This window comes from Panthera leo, chromosome B1 (genome assembly GCF_018350215.1).
Source record: "Panthera leo isolate Ple1 chromosome B1, P.leo_Ple1_pat1.1, whole genome shotgun sequence".
Taxonomy (NCBI): Eukaryota; Metazoa; Chordata; class Mammalia; order Carnivora; family Felidae; genus Panthera; species Panthera leo.
This window is the reverse complement of record NC_056682.1, coordinates 105530227-105551069: the sequence shown is the minus strand read 5'-3', so window position 1 is coordinate 105551069 and position 20843 is coordinate 105530227. Positions and strand designations below refer to the sequence as shown.

General features: G+C 35.7%; 1 long non-coding RNA gene across 11 annotated transcripts in view; it reads right to left on the bottom strand.

The window, feature by feature from the left end:
- Window positions 1-983: 983 nt before the first annotated feature.
- Window positions 984-20843, bottom strand: part of LOC122217929 — a 95636-nt gene continuing 75776 nt past the window's right edge. For 6 of the 11 annotated variants that reach the window (XR_006201770.1, XR_006201772.1, XR_006201771.1 and 3 more), the window contains 3 exons: window positions 18496-18618; window positions 16697-16761; window positions 12543-12774 (listed from right to left, as the gene is read on the bottom strand). This is a non-coding gene — a long non-coding RNA (uncharacterized LOC122217929). Of the gene's footprint in view, window positions 1022-8063; window positions 8366-12542; window positions 12775-16696; window positions 16762-18495; window positions 18619-20843 lie in introns of those variants that run through there. The other 5 variants (XR_006201763.1, XR_006201767.1, XR_006201764.1 and 2 more) reach the window with 5 other exon arrangements.

Sequence of the window (20843 nt, the reverse complement as noted above, 5' to 3'; positions counted from 1 at the left end):
ACGGCTTAAAACAACAGAAATTTTTTCTGTCCCTGTTCTGGGGGCACCTGGGTGGCTCAGTCGGTTAGGTGTCCAACTCTTGGTTTTGGCTCAGGTCATGATCTTGAGATTTGTGGGTTCAGGCCCCACATGGGGCTTTGCAGCTGGCAGTGGGAGCCTGCTTGGGATTCTGTCTCTCTCTCCCTCTCTCTCTATCTCTCTCTCTTTACCCTTCCATCATTTATTCTGTCTCTATTCTCTTTAAATAAACAAACTTAAGAAAAAAACCCTGCTTATATTGTCACAGTTCTGGAGGCCAGAAGTCTCACATCGAAGTTTCAGCTATATAGCACTCTTTCTGGAGGCCCTAGGGAGAATCAGTTTCTCGCCTCTTCTAGCTTCTGATGACTGCTGGCCTTTCTTGATTTGTGGTGGCATCACCCCAATCCCTGCCTTCATGTCCACCTTACATCTATCTATCTTCTCCTCTGTGTCTTTTATATGGATACTTATCAATGGATTTTGGACCTACACAAATAATCCAGCATAATCTCCTCATCGCAAGATCCTGAAATTAATTACAACCGTGAAGACCCTTTCTTTTAAATGAGGTACCATTCAGGACACCTGGGTGGCTCAGGCAGTTAAGCGTCATGGTTTGTGAGTACAAGCCCCACATTGGTCTCTCTGTGGTCAGCACACAGTCCTCTTTGGATCCTCTGTTTCCCTTTCTCTATGCCCCTCCCATGCTTGTGCTCTCAGACTCTCTTGTTCATTCTCTCAAAAATAAATTAAAACATTTAAAAAAATAAAAAATAAATAAATGAGGTACCATTTACAGGTTTGGAAGATTAAGACACAGACACATCTAGGGGCGCCAGGGTGGCTCAGTTGGTTAAGAGTCCGACTTCCGCTCAGGTCATGATCTCACAGTCCATGAGTCCGGGTCCCACATCGGGCTCTGTGCTGACAGCTCAGAGCCTGGAGCCTGCTTCGGATTCTGTGTCTTCCTCTCTGACCCTCCTCCATTCATGCTCTCTCTCTGTCTCAAAAATAAACGTTAAAAAAAAAAGACATAGACACAATCCTGTGGAGAGTCTTTCAATCCACTGCATATATCAATTAATATAAAATGAACATTACCCTGTGCTCAAGACTGTGTTTGAAGCTATATCAGAGGACATATAGAGTAATAGTTGTCTTCCCAAGTGCTTGATTTTATATCCCACCTCAGTTTCTTAAACGGAGTGAGAATGGGTAAATTACTAATATTTATTATGTTTTGATTATCTTTAAAATGGAAATAAATAATATCGATAGCAAACATTATTTTGGGATTTAAATAAGAACAATGAAGCAAGTAGAATGTTTTCTGTCACATACTAAGTGTTGAATATTTTTTAACTATTATTTGTTCAATAAAAAAGACACATTCTCTGATTTTAAGGAATTTTTACGTCACCAAATCTACACTAGAGGAAGAAAAAACTACAATCCCAACCTATCCGATACATATTTAGAATTTGTGGTCTCATCATGAAAATGATTTACCTTCCTAGCAATTTTTGCTTCTGTTATACTGATAAAAGTTGTGTTTCCTTGCTTTATATCACCTGGCAAGTGAGAGAGGTAGATCAGAACGAATACAAATGGCTTGAGAAAGGTAGCCTGGAATTTAAAGTTTGACATCAATAACTGGAATAGGAGATCATCCACAGGCATATTTTTCCTTCGTCTCTCCTACTTTCAACCTACTTGCCTCCTTTCTTTATACCCCACCTTGTTCCATAGACAGTTTACCAAAAGAGCATATGTTGAAAAAAGAACAATACAGTAAAATAACAAAGTTCAAGAAAACCAAAATAGATTTGTCTTTTCCAATAAACAGACTTTCTGGTTTCACATTTACTCTCTATTCTGCTGCAAGGCCCCCAGACTGATGCTCACAGCAGCAGAGAACTTGCAACAATTCAGCTTTCAGGGGTTGAATGTTTACAAACACTTCACTGTACTTGCTTCAAATCCTATTGTTTAATTAAATATTATGTAGCTGGAAAATTATTAATTTGAAACAAAGTTGGTTGTTTTTATAAAAATGAAGTTGAACTGTTTAGCAACGTTAGATAAATGTAGTCATTTAAAATTGTTTCAAAATAGTTACAGGCTGCAGTCCAGGATGGGGGAAGAAGGAGGGAGTTTAAAAATATCAAAAAATTCTACACTCCAATTGCTTCACAAATGTATTTATTCCACTTTAGAAAACTGAAACTGGAAACTGCAGTTTAAGCAAAAACATCCTCTTTGGAATTCTAGTCTGTGAACCCAATGCAAAGAAAAAGCCTTCATCCCCTAAGTGATTACCAATACATTAGTTTCTGACAGCTGCCTTAACAACATACCATACACTAGGTGGCTTGAAGCACAAAAATGTATTGTTTGTTTGTTTGTTTGTTCCAGAAGTTGTAATTAAGTTGTCAGCCGGGAGGGTCCTTTCTGGAGGCCCTTAGGGAGAATCTGTTCAATACTTCTCTGTTAGCTTCTGGTGGTTGCCTGAAACACTTGTTCTTTGGCTTGTAGACACATCACTCCAGTCTCTGCCCCCAGCTTCACATGATTTCTTCCTTCCCCTCTTTGTCTTTTTGTGTCTGAATTTGCCTCCTCTAAAAGGGCACCAGTCATGACCTCATCTTAATGAGATTACATCTTCAAAAAACCTTATTTCCAATTAACGTCATGAGTTATGAGTGTACAAGTTATGAGTATACATGAATCTTTGAGGGACACTATTCAACCCAGTATAGCTAATAAATTCCATTTGTATTTATGTTTTAATATAAATTAATGCTTAGGGGCGTGTGGGTGGTTAAGCGTACAACGCTTGATTTCAGTTCTGATTATGATGTCACGGTTCATGAGTTCAGATTCAGGCCCCCACATCAGTGTGAAGCCTGCTTGGGATTCTCTCTCTCTCTCCCTCTCTCTCTGCTCCTCCCCTGCTCTCTCTCGCACTCTCTCTCTCTCAAAAAATAAACTTTAAAAAAAAGCTAAATTAATGCTCAAAATATTCTTCTATAATTTTATCACCATCTTTAAGTTAGTTACAGTTAATCACATAACCACATATCCTAATTGCATTAATATAAAAAGAATAAATGATTCAGATCAGAAACACATAAAATATATAGGACTATACTTGAGCCTTACACTGGGGAGATAGGATAAGTTATATAGCTTTTATTATATATTTAAGCTTCTATCTGAAGAGGCACAGCAAATAAGGGGTGCCTGGCTGACTCAGTTGGTTAACCATCTGACTCTTAATTTCGGCTCAGGTCATGATCTCACAGTTCATGAGTTCAAGCCCTGTGTGGGGGCTTGGTACTGGCAGTGTGGAACCTGCTTGGGATTTTCTCTTTCCCTCTCTCTCTGTGCCTTTTCTACTCTCCCTCTCCCTCAAAATAAATAAATAAACTTTTAAAAAAAGGCACATTAAATGAAACCTAAGAAATATAGAAAAGGACAGAAACAAAGAGAAACAAAGAAATATAAAAATTTTTAAATGCAAATAAAAATCAAATGATAAAATTGGTTCTTTGAAAAAATTAAAATCTATAAATACTTAGCAAGACTGATCAAGGCAAAAGAGAAAATATAACTTTACTATCAGCAACAGGAAGGGGGACATCAACTACAGATTTGACAACATTAAAAAGATAATATAAAAATATGTTGAATACATTTGAAACATTACATTTAAAATTTTATATAAAATGGATAAATTCCTCAGGAAAAAAAAAGGGCACACCTTATTGGAGCTGACAGAAGAAATTTAAAAATCAGATTGGTTTGATGTCTATTTTAACAATTGAATCTGTTGCTAAAATCTGTTGACACAAAAATTCCTTTGGCAGAGATGGATTAACCAATACATTCTTTGAAGTGTTATTTATGGTGGAAAAATTTTATACAAACTCTTCCAGAGAATAGAAAAAGAGCACTTCTTAAAATGTTTCACATGAAAAGCATAAACTTCACAAAAATGGCATATAAGATTATTGTCAGAATGCAGTAGCCAAGAACCATCTCTCTCCTGACTATTGATACAAGTGTCCTAAGTTAAATGTTTGCAAAGTAAAATCAGTGATCTAGAAAAAAGATAATATATCATGACCAGGTGACATTTTCCCGATTGAAATATTGATTTCACATTCAAAACCTAATATAATTCATCATTAACACATTAAAAAGGTAGAAAATTCCTATGACTCGATAGGTTAAAAAAAAGCAAATTTCCCCAAAATTAAAACATTAAAAAAATTAAAAAACAGAAAATAAAACAAAAACTTCTCAGCAACCTAAGGCACAAGATACATTCCTTAACGTTGTAATGACTGAGTGACTATCTATAATATTTAAAAAAGGAGAAAAAACTATAGCAAATATCATTCCTAATGATGAAATATTGAAAGCTTTTCCTCTAGTTTGGGGAAAAAGTGAAAAGTATCACTGTTACCTCTCTATTTACTATTATACTTGAGTTTGTAGACAGCATACTCAGGTTACCAAAATCTATTGAGTATATAAGGATTAAAAAAAAGGAAATAATATAATTACTAATTTTACATAATTTTACACAAAGGAAAAAACAGAAAAACTATGCTCTTAAAACTAATACATAAGTTTTTCATGGTCTGTGAACACAAATTAATACATCAATTTTTCATGGTCTGTGTATGAATATACACATATATTAAATACATGTAAAATAAAAATAAAAAGTAAAACATGAATAATACTATTCAAAATACTTTGAAACAATCTTAAGACAAATAGCTGGGACTGAATTACAAGGGAAGATATATAGGACCAGTACACTGAAAATTAAAATATATTTTTATAAGAAATTTTATAAGACAAATGTAGTTATATATATCCTTAATTTATCACAGAATAACATTAAATAATATCGTATCATTTCACAAAGAAGTAATTCCATTTCTCCACCACCAACCTTGGTACTCTTCTTGACATGTCTTACTTCTACACAGGTTATAAATATACAATAAATTTTCATTATTTTTGCTTTAATCAGTCAATGGTCTTTAAGGAAATTTTTTTTTTCATTAAGCCCGAAGAACTCCTTTAAAATTTAAGTGTCTGTGCTAGTGCTAAAATTTTCAGCTTTTGATTTTGGAAATATCTTTATTTCATCTTCATTTTTATAAAATATTTTATTCAGTATGGACTTCTGGGTCATTTTTTTTTTTCTTTCTGCATCTTAAAGATGTTACCTCTTTTTCTCCCAGCCTTCACAATCAGCCATCTTTTGTTGCTATTCCCCTGAATGTCACATATCTTTTTCTTTCTGGCCACTTTTAAGAATTTTTTTTTTAATGTTTATTTTCCGGTATTTGATTACGATGAACTTAGGGGTCTGTTTGTGTGTGTGTGTGTGTGTGTGTGTGTGTGTGTAATGTTGCTTGAGGTTTACTGAGCTCCTTGGATCTGTTGATTGATAGCTTTCATTAACTCTGAAAAATTCTCAGCCACTATGTCTTCAACAATTTCTCTTCCTCTATTTTTCCTCATTTCTAAGACACTAATTATGAATATCTGTGTGCATCTAATATTATGTCATAGGCGTTGAAAATTGCGGCTCAGTTTTGTTTTACATTCCTTTTTTCTCTTTGCACTTTGGTTTAGGTAATTTTTTTTTTTTACTTGTCTTCACTTTCTTAAACTCTATAGTGTCCATTGTTAAGTTCATTGAATAAATTTCCTATTTCTGATGCTATATTTTACTGTTGTGGTGTTTCATTTTATTTCCTTATACTTCACATTTTTTCTGTTGAAATGCTCCATTTACTTATATATTTTGAATACTTTTCTACTAGATGATTTAAAGTATTAGTTAAAAATAAAATAAAATAATAAAAATATTAACTAGAGTCATTTTTAAGTTCTCATTTTCTAATACTAATATCTAGAACATCTATAATTTAGCTTCTGTTGACTATTTTGCCTCTTAGTGTTTATAATTCACATTTCTAGTTTCATTTCATATTTCCTAAATTATATTATATATTGAAAATTGTGTGTCAGAAAAATAAAGATTAAAATTAATGATATGTAACTTCAGAAAAAGACATGTTTCTTCCCCTATTAAGTTGTTTCAAGAGTGGTAGAAGGAATCACTGTAATATATACTTCAGCTGGTTCTGAGCTTTGTTGCAGATTTGGTTAGATTCATTTTACCACTGGCTTCAAATATTTTGCTTTTGAGATCAGAATATTTTCTTCTGCATGGCTTGGGATCTGAGTCCTGGCAAGACTCCAGAGCTCTCTCTCTCTCTCTCTCTTTGCTTTTCAATTTATTAGCTAATTTTCTGAATTGTAAGAGAGCTGTTTTACAGTTTAGTATCCAGCCTTTTAGGTAACTGGGGCCTTCTCTTTCTTTTCCTAGCTTTTCACCTTTGAGAGATCTTGCTCCACTTTGCTGCATTGTTCCCAGGCCACAGTGGCTCTAACTTGAGCTAAATAAAAGTCTGCTACTCTACACTTGGTACAGAGCACCTGCCTGCAGTTGATGAAAGCCTTGTGGACCTCCAGAAAACCTTCCACATCCTGTCCCCCTCTCCCATCCTTCAGCAACCCAGGCAAGGCCCTATTCATCTTGAGAGACTTTCTCAGCCCTTTTACCCTGTGTCCAGTCTTCAACTCACCACCTCCTTGCACTCAGTGATGAATACCTGAAGGAATTCTTTCAGTTCTCCTGTCCTGCTCTCAGGCTGCTGAGTGCCTAGCAAGGTCCTCATGTCTATAGGGAGTATTTTCTTGCTGTTCTGTTCTTCTGACAACATTTAATATGCTGCTATTATGCCCTCAGTCAATGCCTTGTGTGAAACAATCGAAGAATGAGCAGAAACTGATATTGCTTGGGATACTAATTAGTCATGTCAGGCCATATGGAGACATTACAATGGCCACATACATTGAAATGGGCCACGCTTTTTTCTTTGCTATTATACGACAGGTTCACTCTCTTCCCGCCAGGTGTGCAAAGATGAAAGCAGCTGGGTCCCACTTCCCTTAGGATCATTGCCTCCTCCTTAGAATATTTAGGTTTTTCTGGTGATCTCAAATTCTTTGATGAGCTTAAAACTATGATTTTTAACCTATTCAGTTTCTTCTTGGTAGGCCAGAAACTTTTTCTTAATTAGGACCAAAAAAACCCCTAACTATAAAGAAAATATTGATCACTGCAACTTCATGAAAAATCTATTTATCAAAAGACTTTATGAAGAAAGTAAAAATGCAGTATATGGGTAGGAGAAGATATTTTCATACATGTAACTGAAAAGTAATTTATATCTAAACTATGTAAAGACTTCCTGCAAATTAATAAGTAAAATGCAGGCATCCACCAATAAAAAACAACAACAACAACAACACAAAAGAAAGCAAAATTTCAAAAGAAATATTAAAAAGGTTTGAAAAAGGCATTTTATAAAAAAGGTTATCCAAATAGTCAATAAGAATTTAAAAATGTCTTCTATCACATCATAGCATTCATGAGGAAAAAGCAAGTGAATACAGCAATGCCATATCACCTTGTACCTAATACGGTGGCAAAACTAAAGAGCCTAACATTATGCAATCTTGGCCAGAATGTGCAGCAACTGAAACTTTAAACACTACTGGTGAGAAAGAAACATTCTGGAATACCGTTTGCCAGTATCTGCTAAAGCTCAATATATGTATGCCCTGTGACTTGGCCATTCCATGCTGATGTATATGACCAATAGAAGTGAGTATACATATATTCACCAAACTACATGTACAAGAATGTTTACAGTAGCATTGTTTGTAATAGACAAAAAATGCAAGCAACCCAAATATCCTTGAAGAGTAGACATACATAAAGACAGCATGGGAACATCTAATACTCATTATGTTGTCTGAATAAAGACAGACAAGAGATTTAATTTTTGCAAGGTGCAATAAAAGGCAAAACAAATACAGGATGATAGAAGTCATAACATTTTTTTTTCTGGTTGGTTATTGAATGGGTGTATATGCGAGAGGTTTCTTGGTCTGTCCTAATACTCTTTTTCATAATGGAGGTACCAATTATCCATTTGTAAACATTATTCAGACATACACTTAAGCTCTGGATATTTTATATATTATATTTTTATTTTTAAGAAGTGTCGGGGCTGAATCTCAAACTCCTAAAATCTAACTGAGGGTCACTAAAACCTTTCCACCGCTGCTATTTCACCAGGCTAACAATGATTAAGGTGCTCTTCTTTTCTTTTTTCATGTAATAAACATGCACTGTGGCTCCAAAAAGCCAGTCTTCTTACACTTGAATAACGTGATTTTGCTATGAAAAAAGTAAAAAACTCATGTCACCACACAGATGGGCAGATGCCTTAGAGAAAATGCCACATTTTGTCTTTTAACTTTGCAGATTCACATTTATCATAATTCTTGACCTCTGATGTTTCTGTCTTACCTCCTACCAGTTCAACTATGCATTTAAAAAGATATTTTAAATATATCATCCAGGATTCTTAGGTGTTCTCTTCAGGAATAGTTTATCCAGACATCAAGTATGCCAGATCACCAGAATTATTTTAAATCTTGTTAAATATTTTTAACACATTATTTTGTATTTTTTTTCTTCTCTCTAGTTCACAGTATATAAATTTTCTAGCCTTTATCATACATTCTGATTAGGAACTCATTTTCATTGTTTTCTATAGTCACTCCCCAAACATGGATTTGTCCAGACCAGCTTTTAAGTTGTTTTTAATCAGGACCCTGTGAGTTTCAACTGTTCTGAAGCAGTTTTCTGCTGACTTCTCAGCTCAGTTTTCTAGAATCTTGTAGGGAGCATTGTATCAGGCCCCACAGCAATGAGTCAAGCTTTAGGTTCCGGTACCTCCTCAATGAGTCTTTATCCTTTCATATCCCAACTTAGATTGGTACCAACATGCAGCTTCCCAATGTCAGTAGGCACAGCCGCTCAGGATCCTATCCCTGGATGGGATTAGTCAGTGGATCCCTGATTTACTCAGGATTATACCTAGTCCCTGTATTGAACAAGCTTGAGACACTATTCTTCATTTCTATTTGAGCATTAAAGCCACCACCTCAAGGCTTTACTTGATTCTTATAGCCTTCTGTTTCCTACTGCAGCTAATGTGGACCAAGTTATGTTCTAGTTACCTATTAGTTCTAGAAATTGTTCACTCCTTTCCTTATTTGAAAAACTGTATAGTTTGAAAGTATTATATTATACCTAACATATGTATGTGGTGTCATGTGCATGTATTTTCAGTGAGTGGGGTTGTCTTTCTATATTAGCTTGGTTTACCATATTGACCAGAATTTTGTTAGAATTTGAAAATACATGTATTTTCTTAATGTTTAATTTTTCATTTTTGAGAGAAAGGATGTAAGGGGTGGGGGCGGGGGGGGGGGAGAATCTCAAGCAGACTCCACAATGCAGGGCTTGATCTCACAAACTGGTAGATGATGAACCTAGTCAAAACCAAGAGTCAGGTGCATAACCAACTGAGCGACAGAGGTGTTTACTTTTTAGAAACAACTTACCTGGATTTCCAGAGTCTTCTTTATCCAAATGTAATCTTCCTACACAAGCATTTTACTAGTTTCAAATTCCAGCAATATTTGGGAAGAGTCCCAAGATTGTTGGGCTACTCATCTTTATTCACTTCATATTAACTGTAGAATACACTTTTTAAATTCATTATCCTCAGGAATATGCATCAATTAGCAATTGTTTGTAATTGGCATAAATATGTATTTAAAAATTTTATAATTACACACATTTAAGTGCAATGAACAGGTTTCTTTGAAAATCTTTTATTTCCCAAACCAGTTCCTATGCAACAGAAGCCATCTGCTCTGTAGCCAGCAGACAAACTTGGCTAATGATCTGCTGATTTCTGTGATAAAAGTTCATCCACTGCTGCCTCCAGCCTTCCTTTCTGATGTGTGCAGACACTCCTACCCTGTGCTCATCCAACCTGTCTTTAAAACACAGACTACCACAGAAATTCAAGCACCTTTTATGCACTGTGCAAATATACATGTGCACTTGCCTATCTTAAACCATGTTCTTCTCCCTCGTATATTGAAATATGACACGGTAATTTCCCTCATGGTGTTCTGTTTGTCACTGCTCACCCAACACTGTAAAGAGCAAAAGTTTTGCCAGCATCTGATGCCATGTCATGTGATGTGCTATTTATTGGGCTGCATTATTTTTAATTTGAAATTTCATACTCAATGTGACATGTCATATGTCAGGATCAATGATCTTTAAACTTACAACTGTGAACAGAGTTTTGGCGATAGCTTCCTCAGACTGAGGCTGCTCCAATCCTCATACGCCCAGGAATATGTATTTCTTGTGTTCTGAAAATCCTGGTAGCAAAAGTTTTCTGAATGATCTACAAAATGCATTTATGTTTGAAGCTGCTCCTTAAATGTCTGCAATTTGTTACCTAGGGCCTTGTCAAGGACTGCTATAGAGGCTAGATTTATTTGTTACACAGAAGTTGTACCATTGAGAGACCTTATTATTTACTATTCTAAAAGGCAACACTGTACTACATAATTTAGAAAACTTTTAAAATCACAATTTTGAAAAGAGCAAGTTTGCATTATAAAGAGCAGTAATCCCCCAAACCACGCTGTTGAGTCTGTTTATGAAATAGAGACAGGGATATTTTCAAGAATTTTAAAAGCATAAAGTTAGAGATTCTTGCTTATGGTACACTTATTTTACTTTATTTATTTTTATTTTTATTTTTTTACGGACAGAGAGGGAGTGTGAGTGGGGGAGAGGGGCAAAGGGAGAGAAGCAGAGGAAGAGAGAGAGAAGCCCAAGTAGGCTCCACACTTAGAACAGAATCCGATGCAGGGCTCTATTCCCTGCATGACTCTGGGATCATGACATGAATGGAAACCAAGGGTCAGACACTCAACCAAATGAGCCACACAGGCACCCTTCATATGTTTATTTTAAAATGTTAATTCAATATTCTACATTTTGACCATATAACCTAATATTTTAAGGCATTTGTGGATGATCCAAAATCTGATAAGTTAAAAAAAAAAAAAAAAGGACTTTGGGCAGTATATAAACATTTGACCAAAATTCTAGAAAACTGATTATTTAAACAAGCACATTTATTCTTTCATATGGGTGATGGACAGCTTCCCACCAGGATTATCAGACTGAATTGAAAAGTCCTATTCAAACCAGAGTTGAGATAGTGTTTACGACTAGTCCAGGCTGGTGAAATTTCTGAGGACTTTCAAATGGATTCAGTGTAGTGAACAAAGCTGTGAAGAAAATAAAGTTCTGATCTTATTCAGCTTTCCAGCAAAATAACCCAAATTAATGTATCTATTACAGAATCCTGAGAAGTTGCTAACAAAGCAAAGCTGTTATTATCCCAACCCTTTTTGTTTTGTTATTTTCAATAAATGAAAGGGATTTCTATCACTACAGAACTAGAACATAGAGTATTATATCTATATGCACACACACACACACACACACACATTCTAAATGAAGAATTATTAAAATTGAATCTAATTGATTTTCCTCCTTTTTAAATTGAATTCATTTTTTCTCAAACTAATATTTCCTGGCAAAAAGTCTCCAACTAGTAGCATTCCAAAGAATCCTGAGATTTACCCAGGGATATTGTCATTTTTCACTTTCTTCTAGTTTATTCATTTTCTTCTTATTCAGAGACAGTATCTTGCATTAGACATTCTATTTGATTCCTCAAGAAAGTCAAACTGATGAGTTATCTTCCTTAAGTATTTCTACAATAGAGGAGGACTTATAAGCACTTGAGCACTGAGTATAATAAAAGTAAGATGAAAATGGGAATAAGTTATATTCTTGGGCAATATATAAACATGCTTTATTAGTATGATAGAGACACTATTCTAAGATCCACTGGTGACTCTTGCATTCCATTTTCCCTTAAAGTGCTCTTAGGTTAATATTTGCTTATTATCAAATGAAATGTTTTCTTTGGCATCTCATTACACTGCAACAGGTCCATTTCAAGAGAGCTCTGTCTTCCTACATTGTTTCTAGAAGTTTGAATATGTTGGATACTTAAAAGTATATAATTCTGATAAGAACAAGTTTTGTTTTTATGTTATATCTTGTTTGTTTGAAGTAAAGCTTTCCTTTAGAAATGAGACATTTCTCACTGGTGACCTCTTAGGCCACTGAAATGAATTTCCTTTAAGTAGCGACAGATTCCTCAAAATATTTTTTATCTTCTTTTATACTTGTTTTTGTTTTTTTACATTTATTTATTTTTGAGAGACAGAGAGACAGAGCACAAGCGGGGAGGGGCAGAGAGAGAAGGAGACAAAATCGGAAGCAGACTCCAGGCTCTGAGCTGTCAGCACAGAGCCCAACGAGGGGCTTGAACTCACAAACCATGAGATCATGACCCGAGTAGAAGTCGGACGCTTAACTGACTGAACCACTCAGGAGCCCCTTAAATATTTTTGATTTTTAAGGAAAGACTGTTTTGCCTTAATGCTGTGTTTACTTTTAAGGAATCACTTCATTTTCCTGAAGATTAAAAAAAGTGGGTTTTTTCTCATGTTTCTAAAAGGAGCATTTTTTGGAAATTGTCACATGTCCCTTAACGACAATGTTGCCCAGAATAGTTCCATTGTCAGTCTTATGCCTGCTCTGTGATGTGCTCCCAGTTTCAGGTGCTAGAAGGAAACAAGAACACAAAGACAGATAATGGAGGCTTCTGCATTACTCACAAAATTAAATAAATAAATAAATAAATAAATAAATAAATAAATGTGGGCTAAATTTGTCCACTTTAGTATCTGAAAATAGAATATTTAAAATAATATTTAAATAACTATTCGTTTTTGAGAGACAGAGACAGGATGTGACCAGGGGAAGGGCAGAGAGAGAGGGAGATACAGAATCTGAAACAGGCTCCAGGCTCTGAGCTGTCAGCACAGAGCCCAGCGTGGGCCCTGAACCCACGAACTGTGAGATCATGACCTGAGCCAACGTCAGACACTGAACCAACTGGGCCACCCAGGAGCCCCTGAAAATATATTTTAAAGGAAATTAATTTTAATTCATTCTATGAGATATATGTTTGTCTATAAAGATAAATTCAACTCATAAGCTACACATAAAATATACTTTTTAATTTCAAATAGTATATTAAATGTTAGCAAAATTTCTCCTATGGAGATTTGAGTTTCTACCTGCCCCACACCCTTTTCATGAATGGTAGAGAAAATCTTGTTAATTGCACAGAAGCAGCAAATATATTAAAGTTATTTGTGGACAATTTGGCTTCATGCTGCTAAGTGCTGAGTGATTGATTCAAAATATAAATTTGAAATAGCTGGTCACAAATGAATTAGTTGAAATGGCAAATGTATTTCTAGACATTGATTATTTTCATATATTATTAACTTTGTATACATAGAGGTGTTTGCAACTTCTGTATCTTTACATTTCTGTTCTTTCTATTTTTAAAAATTCTCTTTTAACCATAATGCTTATTGGGTTTACGTTCATGAATTTTTTATTTTATTTCTAGCTGCAGGTGACTTGTCTGAAAGCAAATTTCAGAACTTTAACCATCATTTGGATAACACCTTCTATTTTTTAAAGTTATTATTTTTTTAATTAATTTGTATTCTGTCAATGTTGTCCACTTCATTTACTTTAATCATGTTTTTGTCTTTTCCCTTTGCATATGTGTTTTACTTTAAAGCAAGGTTTTTCCAGAAACATTTTAAGCATAATTTTTACTGTGCTATGCTCTTATTGCTACAATTTCAAATGATTTCTGCTTTCAAGATTGAAGCTGTATAAGGAAGTATGGGCAACCTCACTGCACATTCAGTGACATGTTTAGAGAAGAAAATTGAGACAAAATGCTAAGAAACCTGTACAAATTTTCCAAACCCTCTGAGAGTTCACAAAATATATTACTTTCCCCCCCTCCCCAACTTTTGATAAAAGGAAAAAATTCTTAAAGGTATGTAAAAATTGCCAAAACATCTCCACGACACACAAAATTATAAATAATTTGAAGCCAATGACTAGAAATATTAATTTTTTGACCAATTTGTCATGTTGAGCAATTTGTCATTATGATCATTTTGTCAAATCAGCCAGTTTATTTTCAACCAATTTACCTGTAGTTTAATAAAATTGTTCTGTAGTTTCTGGTGTTACTAGAGACATTTAAAGGCCCCTAGGAGAGAAAATTCTGTTCGAAGTAAATGTTCATAAAATCTTCCAAGAGAAGTACACTTTTTCTTTGACCCTTGGTTTTATTCCTGCCAGACCATTCAATTACTATGTGTACAATATATTCCAATTTGGTAAGTGCATTTGATTTTGACCAACATTTAATGTAAGAGTGTGGCATACAAGTATCTTGAAGGTACCAACTTTACAAAACTTCAAGAATTAAATATATTTAAGATATATCAGAGGCTAAAAACAACAAGTTATGGAAAAATATGATTAGCATGATTTTACACTTGCACAAAATAAAACAAATAATACAAAAGTTTGTATTTTTATGACAATTCCCTGAGCAAATGGGATTATACCAAAAGGAATTATAAGGTAGGAACTCTCATTTTTATTTCGTAGTTTTTTGTGTCATTTAGAATATTTAGAAACATTTAGTACTTTCATAATTGAAAGATTACATGGTTTGGGTGACTAGGCAGCCATTTGGCTAATCATACAGATAGGCCTGAGCATGTGTCTAGAGAAAAGCATCAACGTCTAGGGTAAAAATTGGAAACTGGCAGATCTAGGCACAAGCTTGACATTCAGCAGACTGTGCATGATAGTCATGCTGAAGATACTCATATGAAGGTAATGAGTGTCCTTGACTCCCTAGAGCCCAAGAGAGGATTGATTGGTGAGCTGAGTCTCTTCTGACACTGAGATGGAAATTACAGAGCAGTAGGCTTCCTAGGTTCTGTCAAAGCAAAAATTGCACCAAAGCTAAACAAGTAAGGATCTATTCAAGACTATTCCAATAGAGAGGTGCCTGGGTGGCTCAGCTGCTAAACATCCAGGTCTTGGTTTCAGCTCAGGTCATGATCTCACAGTTGGTGGGTTCGAGCCCTGCATTGGGCCCTGTGCTGACAGCAAGGAGCCTGCTTGGGATTCTCTCTCTCCCTCTATGCCCCACCCCTGCTCATGCTTCTCTTTCTCTCTCTCTTTCTCTCTCTCTCTCTCAAAATAAATAAACTTAAAAAAAAAAGGTTGTTTTTTTTTAAGATTATTACAACAGGAGTGAGAGACTAAACTCAACCCTGCCAAAAAAAAAAAAAAAAAAAAAAAAGTCAGGAGAGTTTTTAAGTCAGGGTGCTAGTGGAAAAGTACTGGAGAATGTTAGGGGGTAAGTTCATCAATGGGATGCATCAAGCATATTGAATTATTTCCCTTTTTTTTTCTATGGGATTAAGCCATCTGTTTGCTAATTGGTGCCCATTGAATTTAGCTTCCTACACTCCAACAGACTAGGAAATAGGGGTACTATCTTCCTTGATGATTGCATTTCAAAGTTATAGCCCCTAGGTTTCCAAGAAAGACTTTCCTGGGTTGTAAACATGCAAGAAGCTTTTTAAATGGGGCACAGAAAAAATTCACAATTGTAAGTTTTCTAAGGTAAATGCTTTAAGAAAAAGGAGATTAGGAGTTTGTGGTTAAGAAGAAACCTATATAAATTTCAGTCAAGCTAAGTGGAACATTGAGATAATCTTGGTCATTTATTTATATTTGTATCCCATAAGGTCAACATTTCTTTGCCTTTCACCACCTAAGGGATTATGATAAGAATATGACAATAACCAGATATGAGCTAAAATGAGTTTGTAAATTTAAATAACATATAACATATTATATAAGGGAGTCTAGTAGTCAGAGAGTCAAGGTGAGTCAGATTTCAGGACACAAAAATTAAAGATACAGAATTATTTGAAGAGTTAGTTGCACAAATACCCGAATAACCAAATAATAAAGCACTTAAGGTTCAATGCACCACACAAAAATAAGACACACTCAGGAACCAAGTTTGCCTTAGCAAACTAAAGGAATCAAGAAATGATTTAAGCAAAGCGTGTTACTCGTTAAGACTTTTTGGTTTATTGATTTGAAACTCGTTTTATTGGTTTGAAAGTTTAAGTTCAAAAAATATCTTACAGGGGCACCAGGGTGGCTCGGTTGGTTAAGAGTCTGATTTTGGCTCAAGTCATGATCTCAAAGTTTGTGAGTTCAAACCCTGCATCGGGCCCTCTGCTGTCAGCTTAGAGCCTGCTTCAGATCCTCTGTCTCCCTCTCTCTCTACCCCTCCCGTGAGCTTTCTGTCCCTCTCTCTCAAAAATAAATGAATATTAATTAAAAATATCTTACGGGGGGGGGGGGCAAAAAAAAAATATCTTACAGTACAAATACATATAGAGATAGATATTGTATGGGAGAAGCTAGGGAACAGGAGATATAATATAATAGGTCCAAATGGGGAGAGGGGAATGTAAGTATGGAACATGGGTAATAATGTAACAAATAATAACACTAAAAATTCCTAAAGGAAAAAAACATGCAAGTTTGTAAACCAGAAGGACTCACCTGTTTTTCAGGTGGATGATGAAAAATTATACATACTTAGCTCTTAGCATGGTCAAATTCTGAATCTAAAAGACAAAAAAAAAATCCTTTCAAACTCTCTGACAGAAAGAACAAGATAACTACAAAGGAACAAAAGAAAAGAGAGCAGATGCCATATATCAATACTATTTGTCTGGAATTTAGAATATTATACATACTTGCCAGGGAGTAAGAATGCTATCAAAAGCATCTGAAAGAAAATACTATCCATCAAATACCTAATATATGAAATGATGTTTCATTTCACAAATAATCAAAAAATAGGGTATATTTTAAGATCATGGAGGAAAAGAAGTTATACAACCAAAAGGCAATTGTATTCAGAGTAATCAATATACTGATTTCTTCAGAAATTTTCAGAAAACGAGAAGTAACCTCAGGTTTGTAGATGATTGCAACAAGAAAAGTTTATCAGACAGTATAAGATTCAGAGAAGGGTATTTAGAGAGAAGAGAGTGAAATTGCAGAGAAGGAAGATTGGGAGACAATTTCTAAGTCTCTTTCGATTCTGCCAGTTTCAAAAACAGACTGTCTTTGCTCTGGCCAATGTTTTCAAGGATGTTTGTACAGCAAACAACTTTGGGAGATAGAGAAAACAAAGGGCAGATACGTTTACTGGCCATTGCAATAAAAATAGTTTCTCCCTATTTGGCGAAGTTCAGGCAGTCTTATTACACATTTTGAAAAATCTGTGTTTCCTAAGCACAGGGTTCCTCTCCTGTAACGCATCCCCATGTGCACCTGTGTTACCTGATCCTCTCCTTGTCACCCTGCAGGAACTGGGTTTCAGAGAGCTGGTAGAAGAAAGATGATATTCTGGCCACTGCTCTTGTTGTAATAAACTGTCCTTTGTCTGTGGAAAGAGGAAAGAAAAGAAAAGGAAAAAGAAAAAAGAAGGAAAGGAAAGGAAAGGAAAGGAAAGGAAAGGAAAAGAAAGGAAAGGAAAGGAAAAGAAAAGGAGAAAGAAGAAAGAAAGAAAAAGAGAAAGAAAAAAAGAAAGAGAAAGAAAGAAAAAGGAAGAAAGAAAGAAAAAGAAAGAGAAAGAAAGAAAGAAAGAAAGAAAGAAAGAAAGAAGTAGGGAAGGAGGGCTAGAGGAAGGAAACATTCTCCAAATAAAAGAAAGAAAACTACGACTTGGAGACAGTGAAGGAGAGAAAGAAAAATGATGACATATGAACATTAATTAATACATATAACCACAGACAGAATATGTGTCTCTATATACTGTCATATTTTAATGGGCTGATAATCTTTCTGGGAACAAAAAAAATATGAAACCTGGAACAAAAGAGGACATACTACGAGGAAATCCTCAAAGGTATTCTGTATCTCCTAAAACCTAAGCGTTGGTACAGGAGGGAGTGGAGGTACAATACTAAATCTTCCCTCAGATAGTGGAGAAGGAAGAAAGGGAGAAAAGGAATAACTGTATTTTGAAGATGCCAACTGTGAGATGGATTATGGCACTGTGGAGATGAAACAGTGCTTCTCAGCAGGGGGAAAAAGTTGGCATCTTGTTGCTAAATAATAGTCATACATGACCGAAAAAACTAGAAAAGCAGAAGTAACTATGAATATAATGGTGAGGCACAGAAAAGCCTCTACATGCTGGGGTAGGGTGGGGTTGGGGTAAGGAATTGATAGCATCTTGATTAAAGAAGAAAAAAGGAGGAGGAGGAGGAGGAGGAGGAGAAGGAAACATCCTTATTTTGTGCATGAAGGCCTCCTGGAAGGCACTGAGAACCAAAAGGCAGCCTTACCTGGGATGGACTGCAAGGAAATAGGGGCTAACACGTGAGCCATTCCAGGCTGGCTGATATGGCAGTATCCTTACCTGCAGAATTACAATTGAGAGATGCACAGATATGGAGGTAAAAGGAGCTCTGAAGAATTAGAAAAGGATGACAAGTAATTACCTCTGAATATATGGGAAAGATTTCTTGTTCAAAGTTAAAACTTCTCCATTTTCTAGCTTGCAACAAAGAAGGTTGGCAGCCAGCCATGTCACTCTTCCATCTTGGATTCATACACTAGTGTGAGACTCAAGACCTCTGAAGCCTCCAGGGTTGGCAGGGGTGAGTGAGAAGTGGTGAGAGAGCAGGACAAAGTCTTTTTTGATTACCATCTGACATTGGTTTCTACTAGATTTGAAGATATTTGATGCCAAAATCTTTTCCAGTTTAAACATTTCTGACAATTACCTCTTATCTTCCTAGTTCACTGAATCTAATACCTTGACTCTGAAACTTCTCCAAGACTGGGACCCATATCCATTGATCTCACTCTCTTTTCAGTGCATAACTAGTATCTCCAGCTTTCATCCTGTAAAATACCTACCATTTAAAAATTTTCTCAGCAGGAAACATTTTATTTTCAATATACAAATTTAATAGTAATCCATTTTAAGCTCATATTTTAATATGCATTTACATCAATGTATACACACACACACACACACACACACACACACACACACACACATTTTATGTTCCCCAAACTCAATATAACATTCTAAACAACAAAAAAGTGGAGGTGAATCTTAAGATACATTTTAAATATAATTGACAGAATGTCAGAATTATACATAAGTGTATTGAAGATGTTTGCATATAAATAGCATGCAAACTAAATACATTTTTACAGGCAGAGCAATTATTAGTTATTGGCAAGTAATAATTTTATGATTTGTCATCTAGGAGCGCCTGGGTGGCTCAGTCAGTTAAGCGTCCGACTCTTGATTTCAGCTTCAGTCATGATATCACAATTCATGTGCGTTCCAGTCCCAAGTCAGCTCCACGCTGGCTGCGCGAAGCCTGTTTGGGATTCTTTCCCTCTCCCTCTCTCTCTGCGGGTCCCCATGCTCATATTCTGTCTCTCTCTCAAAATAAATAGAATAAAGTTAAAAAACAATTTTTCATTTAAATAAGATAGTTTTTTTATTCACGGACATTTTACTAAGTTTAGTTACATTTAAGGAAATTGGTTGGGGCTTCAGAGGTAATAAATAAATTTTTTATAGATTTTCCCTTTTCTTCAAAATAAGATATAGGCTCTTGGTTAGCTGTTTTGCACAAAACATCTGATTTACAGCGATGGATTACTAACTAAATGGGGATCCTCACATTTCCTCACCATCCGGTACACGATGTCTAAGTTAATACCACATGTATTAGTTCTATGTTATGGCAGCCCCTTTAAGTTTCACATTTCTGTGTTAAGGAAGTCACAGTGGTTATAACAAACATGCATCAAGATTTCGGGGACAAAAAAATAAATGTTGCTGAGCTTACTGTTATAGTTGCAGGCCCCGTCTTCTGGTGGCAGAGTGCCATCCCTGGCCTCTATTGTTTTAGGTCCTCATCAGTCTCCTTGCCAAACTGTGTGACCACCTCTCCCCATACAAGTCCTAGCTGGCCGACGAGAGCTACCACTGAACTTCTTAGTGATGCCAGTGCCCCTCTCAGGCAGTATATTCCTGATGAATATGACTGATATGTCCTCTGGACCCTCTCATATTTACACTACTCCTCTGAGGGGTTTTATGGCTTCTCACAATGTACTCATTCCAACATGCCTATCTTACTGGACTCTTTAATCCCTTCCATCATAATTCAGGCATTTCAACGTCATTTGGTGTGGACCACTGCTTTCTCTACACTTCTCAGAGCTACCATATCCCTGACTTTGCCTATTCCTACTGAGTCCTACCAGAGAGTTAATGTCCCAAAAGAGCTTATGCAAGTAAATTAATTCTTGCTCATCTAATCCTATCCAATGCCATAGGTCCTCCACTGAAAGCTCCAAAGAACTTCAGAAGTCACTAAGTGCTCTTTGGTAGCTACCCAAATATTCCAGATACCAGGGAATTCCCAATAACAAGAAGCTATGGGATGCTATATTTGAAAGTATGGGGAATCACCAAAGCCAGGGGACCAAGTAGAAGTTATAGTCAGATATCAGGTGATCTGCAGGTCATAAAGAGCCTGACTGGTACCTGATAAACAAAGAGCAATGGCCCACCTTCCTGGGAGCAATTGTCTTGAGACAATTGTCTCTGTTTAGAGCAGACTAAGTGGTGCACCAGCTGCAAAGTCTCCATCTCTGAGGC